This window comes from Haemaphysalis longicornis, unplaced genomic scaffold (assembly GCF_048455015.1).
Source record: "Haemaphysalis longicornis isolate Haplotype H1 unplaced genomic scaffold, Haemaphysalis longicornis Haplotype H1 scaffold_1, whole genome shotgun sequence".
Lineage (NCBI taxonomy): Eukaryota > Metazoa > Arthropoda > Arachnida > Ixodida > Ixodidae > Haemaphysalis > Haemaphysalis longicornis.
Window position 1 is genome coordinate 438,118,257 of NW_027526203.1, and position 15,414 is coordinate 438,133,670.

Here is a 15,414-nt window from a genome sequence, read left to right on the forward strand (position 1 = left end):
ATTCCACATTTCCACCGCCATTGAAGCCCATGTGTTTGCGACATCTATGTAACGAAGGCGTTGCGACGATTAACCTTGATGTAACGAACTCGCTAAGCAGAAGTAGCGTAGAAAACCGGGCTAGTTGGTTCAGATGCATCTACACAGCGCAAAAATAACGGGACAAAAGGGAGAAAAACCCTGATCAGCGCTTGCCCATGCAGTGTTTTGCTTCGCTTTGTCCCGTTATTTTTGCGCTGTGAAGATGAATCGCACAGCTGATCAGTCCTTTTTTTTTGTTTTTTTTTAACTTTTACTGAAAAATCGGCTGGCGAAACGCACTCACCTACTGAATACTAGCACTACTTTAAGGAACCAGCAGCTACAAAAACGTCTAGAATCGCTGAAAACAAAATTCGTTATGAAGATGATGATGAAGTGAGCTGATAGCGCTATCCGACGGCTAACGTAGCACCCACTTGAGGTTTCACTTGTGCAGCGTGACACCACGTCGCATGGGTAGCTACACTTCATTTTTTTTTTCGCACGCACCACAAACGACCGTGCGTTCTTACGCCTGAGTGCGGTGTCGGTTCGACACAAGTTTTGAGGTACTAGGCCTGCCTGCTGGCGTCCGCGCGTCTCTACTGCAACCTTCGGTGTTGGTTAGTGTATGATGACTGCTGCTGCTGCTGCTGCTAGAAAACGAAACCTTTTCTCTTTTGAAGACAAGCCAGCAAATGCCATCGCGGCCCGGTACAGTATCCCAGCTAGCACCCTCTCAACAATTTTGAGTGGGGAAGTGAGCTTTCACTTCTCCAAAAGCCGCTTTTTCAGCAAAAGTTTGGTTCCTGAAACGCGTTTGGAGCCCAAAAGTGTCAAAATGCAAACGTGATACTTAAGGAACGTTCCTGAATACGGGGGTGAGTGAACTAACTTCTTTGGAGCGCCGTGTAGTGCCTAAGCTCGTCCGAAATTACAATGCGCAAATCACGCAGTTTTCTACTGTGGGGTAAGTCCTTGAAGGGCGAACGAGATTCGGGATTTCCCGGTCTATTTCTTTTAAGGTCCAATTCTCAAGTAACCTCCTTTTAATATTCTATCTACATCTAAGATGCTCCAACAATTATTGAAAGATTAAGGAAACTGCAGGTCTCTACGGCCCATGGGATTGTCTCGGTCTACTGCGTTGCGCGTCAACAGGGGACATAAGCATATACAGGGTTCGCCATTAGTGAGAGCAAAGATTCATCGCACTGCCCCTCCGTCCCGTAATGTTAAATAACGTGGAATTATAATGGGTCATAATAAATAAATACCATATTTTTATTATTAATTTATTTATAGTAAATAAGTAACTTCATAACACAATTTGAATAATATTAATTTTAAAGAATAGTAATTTGAAAGCTCGTTTTTAATTAACATTTTTTACGAGAAGTTTTGTGATCTGAGCGACGCGTGTGGCATATCCGGGACGGTGAAAAACACAAAATAGCTATTTTTTAAAAGAGGTTTCTCAGAATCTTCGCAAGGGTGCAAAAATTGGAGCAATGACGTGTTTCTCTTTACGGCCTGCGTTTGGTTGCATCTTTTCGGAAGGAGAAGGGGGAATTATGTACTTCATTCAAAGCCATATCAGGAGTCCTCGGCAGCAATCATCGTCGAAAACCGCCATGTTTCTGGAGAGTTCAAGCAATGACGGGACAGGTCCGTCTGAGCAAACGTATGAAGCAGACTTCGCACCAATCTACCCCACCCCCTCCCTATGCGCACGCCTATGACAGTAGCCACCGCTTGCATCATGAATTGTTCTACAAAAACCACGCAATGAGGCAGCCCTCGTCGGCCTCATCACCCCTTTGCACCCCCGTTGTCAAGGGTACCACGGGTATCCTTTTCTAAGCTAGCCGCAGCTCACCGTGGAAGTTTCGGTAACACATCGCTTACTCGGAAACACTCCGCTGTTCAATGAAGAGCTTACGTGGTCGTCCAGTACGTGCGAGTTGGCCTGCCGTGCCCAAAACGTCCTTTGCACACCCCCTTCACACAGCACTATCAAGTTTCCGCCGACCTCGGAACGCGTCCAGACGGAACGTTCGGTTTCGGCTGGAACGTTGGCCTTTGTTGTAGCGTTGCTTTGAGCGGGGGCCCCTCCAGGTTTTTAAAGACGATAGTCTTTCTTTGGCTCCTTAAACCCAGAAATTTTGGTCTGTCTGTATGTCTGTATGTCTGTCCGTCTGTCTGTCTGTGACTCGATTCAGCCACTCGCGGCCAAAGCAAAACAATGCCTGCCCATTAGTCTTATATAGTCACAGCTAAATCTACCCGTCTATGTCCGGTGTAAGGTTCATACTTGTCAACATTGTTGAAGAAGAACAAGACATTACGCAAATATGAGACAGCAAATCAATACAGAAGTGATATTTGCAGTGTTCCTTTATAAAAAAATCAAACATGCTTGCTTTTGCGAAATTAAATACTTCATCAACTGCAGAAAAAGAATTCACTTCGCCGTCGCCTACTGTCGCCCGCGCCACTATAGCTTCTATCGTCATTTTAAGAAATCAACCGGCAACAGTTACGCAAGGTTCCACTAGATAGGTTCCACGTTCTGCTTGCAACGCACGTGGAGTAGGGAAACGCGGTTCTATAAACGTTGAAGTAGGGCGCCTCGATTAACGCGCGTCTCCGCCGTACAGCAGCGTTCACATCGAGACACCCGGTTTGGAGCAGTATAACGCGGGAAATTTAAAATGATTTAAGCAAACCTTTGGCGTCTTTACCTTGGGAGGAGCGCGACGCAAGAGGAACAACATGAGAGGTGAGCGGCAAAGCGAAGGGAGGCATTTACTTCGCAATCGCCGATGAAGACTATCGTCTTTTGACGACATTTGCAACGAAAGGAGCAGATACGCGGCCAATTTTTTAATTTGGCTCTGCGACTCACTACTGCTACGCTTTCTCACAACGCTAACAGCGTTAGCCATTTCCTCGTCGCTCGCTGCCCCTTCCATAGTTGGCGTCGCAGTTGACACTGTCACACCAGTTGCGGTTGCACCTTTCTTGATAGAAGTGCCCTCCCCAGATCACTTCTCCCCAGGGCCAGGTCGAGACGGCTCGGCGACTCGACACGTCCTGGATTCCCGCCCCTTGTCGGGCGGCGGCTCCATCGTGTTCTCGGCCTCCGCGCTCTTGCCTTTAGCTCCGGTGGCTTCCTCGGAGTGTTCCTCGTCCATAATCATCTCCGAGCAGTGCTCTTTGACAACATGCCTGGCCACTGCTGCATACGTCTTCACACAGTCGGCAGATTTGTGCCCGAACCGCTGACGTGTTGCACCGAGGTACCCGACTCTCCCTCCTGATGTGGCCCTGGCGTTGGCACTGCAGGCACCGCGGAGGCCTCCCTGGAATGACGACTAGTGCAAGGTCCCGGGCAATACGCAGCTGGTGCGGGATGTCGTCGGGCTTAACACCCACATTCAGCTTCAGGACAGCCACACACGTCATGGGGACTGCTTGCTGCACCTGTCCACCCTTCACTTTTCCTTCGTTACTTCGGTAACTCGTCCAAAAGGTGCAAACGCTACCTTCACTTCTTCGTCGGGAGCGTTGTGCACGATCCAGTGCAGCTTGATGCATAGGTCTCTGTTGCCCGGGTCAATGACCACGCACCGCCGCCCCTTCACAGTCATCTCCATCACGCCCCCACCTTTTTTGTCGCTTGCAAATGTGGCGGCCCAAATGGGGTTCAATTGATAAGCGCCGAGCGCTATCACGTCCCCGAACAGGCCTTGTTGTAGCAGGGCATCCCTGAAATCTTCAACGCGGTAGGGCCGCCCCTTCACATCGGCATATAAAAAAATTGGCGCCAATCCACGCTGTGAAAGTGGTTGGACTGCGAAGCTGTAAACGACACCCACAACGATTACCCATGCGGCGTCACTTGAATGCACACACGCGGCATCCTTTCACGGCTACCACGCATCACGCTCTTCGCTTCCCTCTTTCACTCACCCGCCGCGGTGGCTCAGTGGCTAAGGCGGTGCGCTGCTGAGCACGAGGTAGCGGGTTCGATTCCTTGCCGCGGCGGCCGCTTTTCTGATGGAGGCGAACAGCAAAAACGCCCGGGTGTACGAGATTTCGCCGCACGTTAAAGGTCCCCAAGTGGTCAAAATTAATCCGGAGCCCTCCACTACGGCGCGCCTCATCGCCTTCGTTGCGTCGGCGCGTTAAACCTCACAATCAATCAACAAGAACGCATTTCATTCATTGATGTTACTTAACCTGCCGGAAGACGTGACCAGAGGGCAGCACAGACATAGGCTAGGCTGCCGTGCATTTTTCTTCCGTATGTGCAAAAAACGCCTTGCGGCAAATCCAATTTCATTGCAAATTCTCAGCACAAAACGGCTGTAAGTGGGCGTGTCTTGCTGACTCTTCTCCTAAATTCTACGCCACTTTTATATCGTGTGCTAAATACTTCGCTGGTCATCCACATTTACGGAATGGAATGGATCCCGACTTTTAAATTTCTTTCTGCATACGCAGTGGTGAGTCATCATCATCATCATCATCGCTAGCCTATCTACGCGCACTGCAGGGCAAAGGCCTCTCCCATTATTCTCCAATTACCCAGGTCCAGTGCCAACTGTGACCAATTTATTCCTGCAAACTTCTTGATCTCCTCTGCCCATCGAACTTTTTGCCGCCCCCTGCTACGCTTGCCTTCTCTAGGGATCCACTCTGTTACCTTTAATGACCAGCGGTTACCTTGCCTTCGCATTACATGCCCTGCCCACGCCCATTTCTTCTTCTTAATTTCTACTAGTATGTCCTTAACACGCGTTTGTTCCCTGACCCATTCCGCTCTCTTGTTTAATGTTACACCTATCATTTCCTGCTCCATTGCCCTCTGAGTCGTTCTCAATTTAAGTTGAACTCTCTTAGTGAGCCGCCAAGCTTCTGCCCCGTAGGTGAGTACCGGTAAGATGCAGCTGTCATACACTTTCTTCTTCAGGGACAATGGTAGGCTGCTATTCATTATCTGAGAATGTCTGCCGTATGCACTCCACCCCATTCTGATCCTTCTAATTATCTCTGCCTCATGGTTGGGATCCGGAGTCACAACTTGGCCTAAGTAGATATATTCTTTTACCAGTTCCACTACCTCGCCCCTATCCCAAACTGCTGTGCTGTCCCGAGGTTATTGATCATTAATTTAGTTTTCTGCATATTAATTTTCAGGCCCACGGTTCTACTCTGTTAGTCTAGTGCGGAAAGCATGCTTTGCAATTCGTCCCCCTAGTTACTTAGCAAGGCAACGTCATCAGCAAATCTGAGGTTACTGTGGTATTCTCCATTAACTGTCACTCCCACCTGTTCCCAATCCAACGTTCTGAATACTTCTTGTAAGCATGCTGTGAATAACATTGGAGAGATTGTGTCTCCTTGTCTGACGCCCTTCCTTATAGGTATTTTACTGCTCTCCTTATGAAGGATGTTGGTAGCTGTGTACCCATTGTAGATATTCTCTAGTATTCTTACATAATTCTCTTCTACCCCCTGGTTCCGTAATGCCTGAATGACTGCTAGGGTTTCGACCGAGTCAAATGCTTTCTCATAATCTATGAAGGCTATATATAGGGGTTCAATACATTCAGCGCACTTCTCTATCACCTGATTGATCGTGTGAATATGGTCCATTGTTGAATAACCTTTACGGAACCTTGCTTGGTCTTTAGGTTGACTGAAGTCTAAAGTTCCAGAAATTCTGTTAGCGATTATCTTGGTAAGTACCTTGTAGACAACTGACAATAAGCTGATCGGCCTGTAATTTTTCAAGTCCTTCATGTCACCTTTCTTATGGATTAGTATGATGTTCGCGTTCTTCCAAGATTTCGGTACACTTGCGGTACTTAGGCATTCCGTATAAGGTTTGCCAGTTTTTCAAGTACAATTTCTCCGCCATCCTTCAAGAGGTCTGCTGTTATCTGATCCTCACCATAGTGCTTTGCCCCCTTTCATTTCTTTCAAAGCCTTCCTTACTTCTTCGGTCGTTACTGGTGGGATGTCTATCTCCTCTGAACTACTTTCTCGTTCGGCATTATCCTGGATGTCCCGGCTAATGTACAGATCCCTATAGAACTCCTCGGCCACTGTGACTATTTTATCCCTATTTGCGATGAAATTGCCTTGCTTATCTTTAAGTGCATACATCTGATTTTTCCCCACGCCAAGACGCCTCTTCACTGCTTTCAGGCTACCTCCGTTCTTTACAGCGTATTCGATCCTCTCCATATTATACTTCCGTATGTCAGCTGTCTTACGCGTATTTATTAACTTTGAAAGCTCCTCTAGTTCTATTCTGTCGGCTGGGGTGGAGATTGTCATGGTTTGCCGTTTCCTGATTAGATCTTTCGTCTCCTGGGAAAGTTTACCAGTATCCTGTCTAGCCATCGTGCCTCCGACTTCTACTGCACACTCCGTAATAATGCGTGTAAGGTGTTCGCTGGCTTCCTGTGTCGTAAGCTCGGCTTCCTCGGTAAAATCTGAGTATCGGTTCTGCAGCGCGATCCTGAATTCTTCTACTTTACGCCTTACTGTTAGCTCATTAATCGGCTTCTTTCGTACTAGCTTGTTACGGTCCCTCCTCAAATCTAGCTTAATTCGAGATCTTACCATACGGTGGTAACTATACCTTACCCTTCCGAGCACTTCCACATCCTTCACGACGCCAGGGTTATCGCATAATATGAAGTCTATTTCATTTTTATGGTCCCCATTCGGGCTCATCCACGTCCACTTCCGGCTCTCCCGTTTACAGTGGTGAGTACCGGAGTCAGAAAAGGTTTTTCTGTAGATTTCCAGTACATCACTTTCCGTTGCGTTTCCTGCATTTGTTCTCTGCACCAGCGAAAGGGAGGAGAACATAAAGACACTTAATTGCGGTCGAAGGGGATACAGGAATATTCCAAGAACGGCACTACAGGGCGCACCATGTCATACCTCTGCGCATGGTGATCGGGATCACCCATTGGCAAAAGCAAAAATATGGCCCAATGTGCTTTCCGCATGGCCTTTCGCCAATGTCCGCACATTCTTTCCTGATCGTATTTGGCAAAAAACAAAGAGACAACGCCATCGTCAGCGTCATTAACACGAGCGTAATATCTCGTGACACACGCTGTCACCGTCAATCGACGCAGATAAAGAAAAGGAACCTGCACGCACGCTGCGTTGTTTGCATTCACCATGGAATTCGATGACTTGCCTCCAGAGATGATTCTCATGATATTTTCATACCTACCCCAGGAAATCCTTGAGGATATTATTTGGGTTTCCCAGCGATGGATGCAGCTCGCTTTGGACCCGTCCTTCTTCACCCTGGTTTGCATCGACCCGTGGCTTTCTGCCCACCCCCAGCGAGTGCAGAAAACCCTCGAGGGTGCCACCATGTTGCACAGCCTGCACATCACCATGGAAGTCGTCAACTGGGACATTATAGCTTCGGCGTCAGCTGGATTTCGTGTCTTGAAGTGCCTTGTGATACCCGGCAGTGGGCTTTCCCATCGGGCCATGCCGGCCATTCTTGAACATTGCGAATCTCTCACCACCATCGTGCTCTGGGGCCGGTACAGGCTGGTCGCGAACGACGTCCGAACGCTAGAATCACTTCGTTCTCTCAAGAGGCTCGTCACCTCAGATCACCTGCAGATTGACGATGATGCTCTTTACCAAATATGTTGCAGCTGCCCTCGACTTCAGCGTCTCGAGCTTAACTTGCAGCAGATTTCTCGCAGCGAAAGCTGGACCTGTATCGAGGAGCTGATCCACCTTCGTCATTTATCGGTGAGTGTGATGTCCACGGCCGGATTGATCCAAGTGTCAAAGAGCTGCCCTAGCCTTGCAAAGCTCGATATCGGGTGGGTGTGGAATGAAGGCAACGTCAGCATGGCCCAGGCTCTTCAGGGCTTCCTGCAACTCAAGTCGCTTCGCCTGATCCACGGTTGTGGAGAATGGTTGCTAAACCGGCAAATCCGCACGCCACCGTTACTCGAGCATTTCGAAGGTCCAGGTCTGGTCATGGGCACACAGCTATTCTATCAGCTGATGTTAAGCTTCAGGAAGACACTGCGCCACATCCAGATCGAAGTAAGCAAGCTTCCGGATGAATCGCTTCGCGTACTCCGAGCCTGCAAGAAGCTCGAATGCTTGCGCGTAATGGGGCTGAGGGGAAACACCATTGTTTTCTCAATCCTACGCCACCTCCCCAAACTGCTTAGTGCTTCTCTCCACATAGTGGCCGACCCCGCTGAAGCCGTCTGCCAGCTGAGGTCAATTGTGGATGCTCAGGACAGATCCCCGCGAGGAAAGACCCGGCTGCTGTTGAACATACACTGCGTATCTCATGACACGCATGTCAAGATGAGGCGCGCTGCGAATGCATTCGTCGACTTCCTTATTCTGAACACCTTCATGACCACGAGGCATATCTTGGAGTTTGAAGGGCAGTTTTCAACTGGCGGCGAGCTCTCCTATATGCCCTGGAAGCTGGAGACCTCATTTCCGGCTGTGATCTCAACTCTGAAGTACTTCACCCTAACATTGGACGGCATGTGATCAACATCCCCTACCACGCCCTACCAGCCTTCTGGCGAATAAAAAATGACGCGAGTGACATTCTGTGTAGAGGAAGGCGTTTGTTTACTTCATCGCACTTTGTGCACACCCGTGCCTTTGTCCTGTCGTCGTGTCTCACCCCTCGCCTTATTTCGGGAACTAGACGAAGGTACAGATTAACGACAGCGAATAGGGGCCCAGCACACATACTCTGCAATCAGGGCTATTAGTCGTAGTTGTAAAAATATTAGCCGAGGGTGGGGCTGCGTCAACCACAGGACATTGTGCCAAACGCAGCATGCATTCGTGCTTTTAAAGCGTGTACACTCCCCCCACAGCGGTAATGCTTCTGTGAGCATGTAACACTCTGGTAGGCTTCTGATGATGCACGCAGTATTTGGACCGCTGCCATTGATTTCACGTGGTTGACCCTCCCAGTGCGCAGAGTAATTGGTTGAGTAATTAGTCGATTTCTTGGTGTATCACATGTTCCAAGCTAACAGAGCGCTCTTGAGTAGCCCACTGCGGGTACGTGCTCCTCTGTGGGTATGTCTCTTCTTGCTCTACATATAGCAGCAACTGTCGGGTATGCACCAGCAGACGCATTACGCGCCCCAAGTTGCCCCAGAAGCGCTGCCTACCATCCTCAAGTGCACCACGCAATTACGTTGAAACAAACGCCCAAGAAAGTGGAAGGGAGCCCATCCTCTTTCGTAGTCTAGTTAGTATGGCATCACAGCGTTATCCTGAAGGTCGTGGGTTCGGGTCTCACCCGGGGCCTCAATGTCTTTGTCCACTCATTTTTTAAAGCATTTCAGACACTGAATTTGAAGAATAAATCAGTTGCAGGTGGCATCTACATTAAGGTCTTAAGATTTATGACGTGATAGCGTTACTTCGGCGTCGAGAGAGCGTTTTGGAACGGTGTTGCTGCATTGAGCCTTTATGCTTTCCAAGCACTCAAGTGCAGTGACGAGAGCTAGGCTAGGCGCAACTATTTTTAATCAGCATGGACCAGAAGAGGCGTAGGACATATCCGCTTGTGTGGCTTAAGATGTGGGCACGAAAAGTTACGGCCGGGGGTTATTGGTCAGTTTGAGCGACAAGGCGAGGGTGCCAGTATTTAAAAGTGTTTATTCTGAACCGTCGTGGCCTGACTGAGCGTTTTGGTTTTTTATAAGACAGAGAGAGAGAAAGACCTTTGTTAAGTACGATTTAGTAGAAGTTGGAAAAATGGGGGATAAAGAGACGGTAGCCCCGAAGTGTTTAATTCAAAGTGCAGGGCTCCACTATTATAGATCACGCTAATCTTGAGTCGACAAGCAGCACAGGACAGCCTGCGATGAATCGATATAACTACAATGTGTAATATTTTAATTGTTCACCCTTGAGAATATCCCTGGATAGGACAAGGCTGCAATAAAGAGACTGGGTGTTTTTCCGAATTTAGCAGAGTGTTAAGTTAAAGTGGAACATTTTCTACCAAATATCTTCGCTTATCTAGATTTGTGGATATATGGGTTGGTTAGTATGCGGATATACGTATGGTTTGTATGTATTGGTTTGTATACGTCGGGTGGATGCGCAACAATGCGTATCCACCGGACGTGCTAACCGCATAAGAAACGCAAACATTGTCCAATGCACCATAAACCAGCACCATGCGGTCCGTTTGCTCTTCGCTTTCAATTTTAGTTTCCTGCATCGCAAGAACATGTCGAGGCTACTCCCTATGAGGAGGCGCTTGACTTGATGCTACCGCCTTTTCGCTGGCAATGCGTGCACGTTCGACTTTCCTACGCGAAGGTTAGCCTTTAGATTTGGCGCCATCTCAGAACTAGAGCAAGCGGACCTCACAGTGCTCACCTTTCAGTCGAGGTAAGTGAGAGCCCACTGGGTGCTCCAAAGTGTCCTCTTGAGCGTATTGTTCGCTAGTTGGCGGCGGCTGCTGCACATACCTCGACACCACAATCCCGGCGCGTGGCATCCCACGAGTGTCGTGCCGACGGTTCGGGTGCGCACGGCGTTTGCGGCTGTGGTGGCTGCATCGCCCCTGCTGTCGACGCGGTTCTTCGGTCTGGCGGTATCGTCGGTTTCCTCTTTTTTTTTTGGGGGGGGGGGAAGGGGGGCAGGGGGGGGGGGGGGCGGCTCGTCAGGAACCGCGACCTCCGTGCTCAAGACGTCGCAGATGTTTCCCTCTCGCTGGCGCTTGTCCGTGGTGTTGCTGGCGCCGGCCTCCTGGTTTTCCATGGGCTCGCGCTCCTCAGTGGTTGAAGCCGCGCCTGTCGTGGAGGCATCGTGCTGTCCTTTTCCAGCGTCGCCAGCTTGGACTGCATGTGCAGCCTCAAGCTGAGTGTTTTCGTTGCTTCGAGCTTCTTTGGGAGCTGCGTGCTGGTCCTGCATTTGCTGGGTGGGCGGTGGCTCAGGTGGCGTATCCGTAGTTGCCTCACGGGCCATTTCCTCGGCTTCGGCCTCGTCCATCACGATCCCGCGCTTGTCTTCGTCGTCAGTGCGTGTGGCAGCAGTCGTGTAGGTTTTTACGCATTCAATTGCTTCGTGCCCGAAGCGACGACACGAGGTGCACTACAGAACGCGGCACTCTAGCCTTATGTGGTATGTATGTTGGCACCGCAGGCAGAGCGGGGCCCTGCCTGGCGCCACCACGATCGCCTTGGCACTCGGGCGACACACTGCCAGCCTTGAGCCTGAGCACGGCTACACATGTCATGCTGCATTGGCTGCCGCAGCCTTCCACTCGCCACTTTTCCCTGCGATGATGTGGCCGTACGGGGAGAAAGCTACACTGATGTCGTCGTCTCGTACGTGGTGAAGCATCCAGTGAAGCTTCACGCGGGCCTCACGGTTGCACGGGTTGATAACAACACACTCCCGTCTTTTCACGACTATTTCGGTCTCGGTGAGCATCTTCTGTAAAGCGTCCTCAGTCTTGAAAGTTGCGGCCCAGATATGGTTCATCTAATTGGGGCCGAGCACGAGCACTTCGCCGAGCAGGCCTCGTTCCATTAGCGCATCTTGAAAATATTCGACGTGATACGGCCGTCCCCGCATATCGGCATGATAAAAAAAACTGTGTTTAAAACAACTGGTCTTGTTGGCAGCGGTGACAAAACGATACCATAATCCTGGCAGTCATCTTCAAACATGCTACCGCGTCCCGAAAGGCTCGCTGAAAACGTCCCATTGCTGGAGCCTGACATTCTACCACCGCTCCGCTCGGAAGCCGGAAGTAGAATACAGGCCAACGATCCAAGACTCTAGTGCGGCGTGGCTGCCCATATTTTTTTGCGAGAAATGAAACGAAACCTAGAAACAAAATAACTGGCTCGTCTGGGATTTGAACCCGGGAACCCTCGCACCCAAAGCGAGAGCCATACCCGTGCACCAACGAGCCAGGATGGTAGTATGGCGTGGCTTCCCTTATTTTTTGCGAGAAATTAAACGAAAGCAAGAAACATAATAAGTGGGCTCGTCCGGGATTTGAATCCGCGGCCTGTCTTTAAATTTATAAGTTTTAAGGATTAGGGTCGAAGCCCCTTACGAGCTGGGGCTGTCAGCGTCTTATGTCGTCGTCGTAAGCATCATCACATGTAGTCACGGTACTAAAACACCGGGAAACTCGTATACGCCTCGCGCTAGAACGTAACGCCTACTAAAAAACACCAGGACACTCGTTTCGCCCCGCCATGGAGCGCTTCGTAACGCGTACTAAAAAACACCGGGACACTCACTCGTTTACGCCTCGCGCTAGAGAGCTTCGTGCCTCAAATACAAGATACCCGGCGCGGTGGCTCAGTGGCTAAGGCGTTGCGCTGCTGAGCACAAGGTCGCGGGTTCGATTCCCGGCCGCGGCGGTCGCTTCTCTGATGGAGGCGAAAAGCGAAAACGCCGGTGTGTACGAGATTTCGGCGCACGTTAAAGATCCCCTACCAATAATGGAGGAAACTATGGCAGCTGAGTTCATATCTTACTGCAACAGCGAACTTTTGCTGCAAGGCCCCAACGCACCTCATGCATGTGATAGCCGTGTTGACCGCAACCGCCTTTTTTTTGTGTGTGTGCGCAAAACTTGGCATCGTGAGGCTGTGCCAGGCAAGTGTGCGTCAGTACGGTAAACAATAATCGCCGAATAACTTTTCCCGGTTTAAATTGTTGGTGGCATAACCTGCATTGTAAGCAGGCCAGTTTGTACATACCTGAGCGATATGTCTGTCTGATCCTTGTAGTCTTGCTTTTCTTTTTTTTTTTTTTTGTCCTGTTAATCGCTCGGTAACGTCAAGTGGAAGGCAGTAAGAACACTATACCTTGGGCTTACACTATACACCAATGGCTGAAATTTCATCAGTAGAAAATTTCTAAATCATCACGGGACGATATTCCATATTTCTTCAATTTTGTTGGCCATTGTTAAACGGAGTACATGGCTTGTGTTAAACGACCTATTATAATTCAGCTTTGCGCGCGCAAAGATTGACAGCTACAGTACCATGTTCCGCTTTTTGTTCCCCACATGCGCTTCTCGAGCTCTTTAGTGTTTTGCAATTTTGGCTCACAATTTTTGTCGAAGACGAAACCCGTTGGTTGTGTTGGGCTTCATTCATTGCCCATTACTCGATAATTCACTAAATGTTCCACTTTGACAAAACTTACCCAAATAGAGCACTGTGCATAGAAAATAATTTCTGTGTTGACGGTTTCACTATCTTACTTGTGGGGACGAAACCCCTCCACTCGGGGTGGGGACTCGGGACGTGCGCCGGAGACCACCTGAGAGACCGCCGTCGGAAGCGCAGCTCATGGGTACGCAAAGGCCTTTCGGCCACTTTTGGCCGGTCTTGCATTGGCCGTTGTTTCCCACAATTTGTTTCCCTAACTGATTATGTTTGTAAAGTAATTTCATTCCCTAAACCTGTCTCAAGGTGGTTCTGTGATGCGCTCACAAGATTGGTAGTGGAACAAGATGCAGCAAAGCCAGCTGTTTTGTTAAAAATGTTCCTTTACTTACCTCCCCCCCCCCCCGAAGCATAAAAACAATATTTTAGCCATTCAAATAGACTACGCTAACTCGTGAGGGAAAATGTCTACAATTTTGATTAACAGCTTCATTTTTTTTAAACATACGCATGACGTTAGGCCGATGTTGTGGATATCTTGTATATAGGGGAAAGTTTTGTGAGAATTATCGAGTTCGAACATGTGTTTTCGCTGTCTAAATAATTTGCATGCTGTAAAAGGAAGCGAAACGGGTGGACGACGCGTCCCATTCATACACATCTGCTTGACTGTCTGCGACAGCTATACTTAGTCTCACCAAGAGCGTATGAAATTTTTGAGTATCGCCGGCAGGTGATAAAAACGGGGAAGTATTACAAGGCTGTGCGACGTGACTGGAGATATGCGGGGCATGAGATTGCACGCAGCTGCAGCAATGGAGCCCGGACTGGGGAACGTAACCCGATCTAGAATTAGCTGGGGACTTCCTCTTAACGCTTCATTCGAGTGACAGCAGCAAAAGCGGAGGCGTGTTCAGTTCACTATTGAACTTTGAAGAATAAAAAGCAAACTATTCCCTGAAGCATACATCTGATAAATGACATTTCTGCTATAAATTATAGTAATTTGATTCCTTTGAGTGGTAAGGAGTAATAACTTAATTTCTTTCGCTCCAGTCCACTGTTAATGTTATGAATTACGCATCCCCTTGATTTCGAGAAAAGATAAAGCAAATTTCTTACATACGTATTACTTTAGTAGAGATATGAATACAGTCGAACATCGTTATAACGAACACTGATATAGCGAATTGTCGGCTATAGAGAACTAAATAGGAACTTTACTTGGCTGCGCTTTATTTCAGTCACACTTATTCTTTTTATAACGAAACGAAACCGCCAGAGCCGCGCGCTATATCGGCTATAACGAATAAATATTTTGTTCCCGCGAGGCTTTAAACTTTAAAGTTAGTCTAAAAAAGCAAAATATAAACTATAGAAGATAACAGTTTGTAAAATTTAAAAAAGTAGAAGAGGCTTTTTCGTGCGTGGACACTGTGGAAAACTACATCCGGCAGTGATGGAAATATCCGCCCGGCGAAGATCGCATCCATCTCCAAATAAATTAGAACACCGGCCTGTTATGCCAAACATACTTTGCTCTATTGCAATTTGACGTTGCCATGTTCCGGTCCAATAGTTCGAAATTCCAAGAAATTCGAACTAAGAAGTCAGATTAGCACAAAAATACCATAAAGGACAAATTTATTTCTTTTTCATGGCGAGGTGATTGTACAGTGGCGTTACGACTAAGGTCATTGTGACGCGCCATTCCGTTACAAAGGGGAAGCCGCTAAGCATAGTCATCACTAGCACGAACCCACCTGGGCGCCTGTATAACCTCCTTTATGCCGTTTGTTTTGCCGTAATGCTGCGGCTGCGCCGAAGCACAGCAGGAGCTCTGCCTCTGGGAGGCTGCGGATGGGGAGTTCATGTTGCCCTGATTTGGGAGCAGATACTAGGTTGGCTTTCTGGTGTACGTTCTCTGATTCGTTTAGGTTCCGCGATTTCGGATCTCAGCTATGCACTCTCGTCTCTGATCGTGCGAAGCTCTTGCATTTCCGCCAGCTGAGTCAACAGTGCAGTGTTTCCCTGTATGTCACTTGCTTATGGTTGTGACATGGCAACATAAGTAATCGGCTCCTTCTGTGACTCCTCGGCGCCCGCAGCAGGTCGACCATTCCGTGCCTTGTCTGACCAAGAGACGCTATTTCGAGTTTTCTCTTGCTTTTGGGTACTGGGA